Source organism: Dama dama, chromosome 9, assembly GCF_033118175.1.
Source record: "Dama dama isolate Ldn47 chromosome 9, ASM3311817v1, whole genome shotgun sequence".
Lineage (NCBI taxonomy): Eukaryota > Metazoa > Chordata > Mammalia > Artiodactyla > Cervidae > Dama > Dama dama.
The window spans coordinates 11,663,814-11,666,815 of NC_083689.1; positions in this window are offsets into that span (position 1 = coordinate 11,663,814).

Sequence of the window (3,002 nt, forward strand, 5' to 3'; positions counted from 1 at the left end):
TCCATCTGCCAATGCAAGAGATGCAAGAGATGTGGGTTCAGATCCCTGGGTCAGGAAGATCCTCTAGAGAAGGAATGGAAACCCACTCCAGTATTCTTCCCTAGGAAATATCATGGACAGAAAAGCCTGGTGGGCTACAGAGCTTGGGGTCACAAAGAGCTGGACACAATGGATCACACATGTTTTAGATATGATATTAAAAACATAAGCAACAAAAGAAAACAATACATAAGTCGAATGTTGTCAGAATTAAAATCTTTTGTACTGCAAAGAATATCAACAAGGGAGTGAGAAAAAATCTCATCGAATGTGAGAAAATATTTGAGACCTGATAACCTTATCACTAGAAAATATAAAAAAATTATTAAAACTCAACAACAAAAAAGGCAACCCAATTTTTTAAACGGGCAAACTGTAGCAGCACTAGTTAGCAGTGGCCTATAAGCCTGTGATAAGATGCTCAACATCTTTACTCATTGGAGAAATGCAAATCAAAACCATGTGATACCATTTGTTCCATACTAAAATAGCTATCATCAACAAGACTGATAACAAGTGTTGACAAGGATGTGGAGAAATTGAACCCTACTACATTGCTGGTAGAAACTTAAAATAGTTCAGCCACTTTGGAAGTTTCTAAAAAAACTTCTAAAAAATTTGGAAGTTTCTAAAAAAAGTTTCTAAATATAGGAAATAGATGGGGAAACAGTGGAAACAGTGTCAGACTTTATTTTTGGGGGCTCCAAAATCACTGCAGATGGTGATTGCAGCCATGAAATTAAAAGACGCTTACTCCTTGGAAGGAAAGTTATGACCAACCTAGATAGAATATTAAAAAGCAGAGACATTACTTTGCCAACAAAGGTCCATCTAGTCAAGGCTATGGTTTTTCCAGTGGTCATGTATGGATTTGAGAGTTGGACTGTGAAGAAAGCTGAGCACCAAATAATTGATGCTTTTGAACTGTGGTGTTGGAGAAGACTCTTGAGAGTCCCTTAGACTGCAAGGAGATCCAAGAGGTCCATCCTAAAGCAGATCAGTCCTGGGTGTTCATTGGAAGGACTGATGCTGAAGCTGAAACTCCAATACTTTGGCCACCTCATGGGAAGAGTTGACTCATTGGAAAAGACCCTGATGCTGGGAGGGACTGGGGGCAGGAGGAGAAGGGGATGACAGGGAATGAGATGGCTGGATGGCATCACCGACTCAATGGACATGTGTTTGAGTAAACTCCAGGAGTTTGTGATGGACAGGGAGGCCTGGCGTTCTGCGATTCATGGGGTCCCAAAGAGTCGGACACGACTGAGTGACTGAACTGAACTGAACTGAAATACAGTGTTACAATTTGACCCAGAATCTCCATTCCTTCATACATACAACACAAAAATGAAACATATATTCAAGAAAAAAACTTGTATGCAAATGTTTTTAGCAGCATTACTAAAAATACTAAAGGGCAGAAACACTGAAATGTTCATCAAATGATGAATACATGGATAGGTAAAATGCAGTCTATTTGTACAGTGGAATACTATTTAGCAATATAAAGAAATCAAGTTCTGATACATTCTACAATATTGAATAAATTTATGCAGGTCAGGAAGCAACAGTTAGAACTGGATGTGGAAAAACAGACTGGTTCCAAATAGGAAAAGGAGTACGTCAAGGCTGTATATTGTCACCTTGCTTATTTAACTTATATGCACAGTACATCATGAGAAATGCTGGGCTGGAGGAAACAGGCTAGAATCAAGATTGCTGGGAGAAATATCAATAACCTCAGATATGCAGATGCTACCACCCTTATGGCAGAAAATGAAGAATTGAAGAGCCTCTTGATGAAAGTGAAAGAGGAGAGTGAAAAAGTTGGCTCAAAACTCAACATTCAGAAAACTGAGATCATGGCATCTGGTCCCACCACTTTATGGCAAATAGATGGGGAAACAGTGGAAACAGGGGCTGTCTTTATTTTGGGGGGCTCCAAAATCACTGCAGATGGTGATTGCAGCCATGAAATTAAAAGATGCTTACTCCTTGGAAGGAAAGTTATGACCAACCTAGACAGCATATTAAAAAGCAGAGACATTACTTTGCCAACAAAGATCCATCTAGTCAAGGCTATGGTTTTCCCAGTGGTCATGTATGGATGTGAGAGTTGGACTATAAAGAAAGCTGAGTGCTGAAGAATTGATGATTTTGAACTGTGTTGTTGGAGAATACTCTTTTTTTTTTTTTTAAGTTTTTTTTTTTTTTTATTAGTTGGAGGCTAATTACTTCACAACATTTCAGTGGGTTTTGTCATACATTGATATGAATCAGCCATAGAGTTACACGTATTCCCCATCCCGATCCCACCTCCCACCTCCCTCTCCACCCGATTCCTCTGGGTCTTCCCATTGCACCAGGCCCGAGCACTTGTCTCATGCATCCCACCTGGGCTGGTGATCTGTTTCACCATAGATAGTATACATGCTGTTCTTTTGAAATATCCCACCCTCACATTCTCCCACAGGGTTCAAAAGTCTGTTCTGTATTTCTGTGTCTCTTTTTCTGTTTTGCATATAGGGTTATCGTTACCATCTTTCTAAATTCCATATACATGTGTTAGTATGCTGTAATGTTCTTTATCTTTCTGGCTTACTTCACTCTGTATAAGGGGCTCCAGCTTCATCCATCTCATTAGGACTGGTTCAAATGAATTCTTTTTAATGGCTGAGTAATATTCCATGGTGTATATGTACCACAGCTTCCTTATCCATTCATCTGCTGATGGGCATCTAGGTTGCTTCCATGACCTGGCTATTATAAACAGTGCTGCGATGAAGATTGGGGTGCACGTGTCTCTTTCAGGTCTGGTTTCCTCAGTGTGTATGCCCAGAAGTGGGATTGCTGGGTCATATGGCAGTTCTATTTCCAGTTATTTAAGAAATCTCCACACTGTTTTCCATAGCGGCTGTACTAGTTTGCATTCCCACCAACAGTGTAAGAGGGTTCCCTTTTCT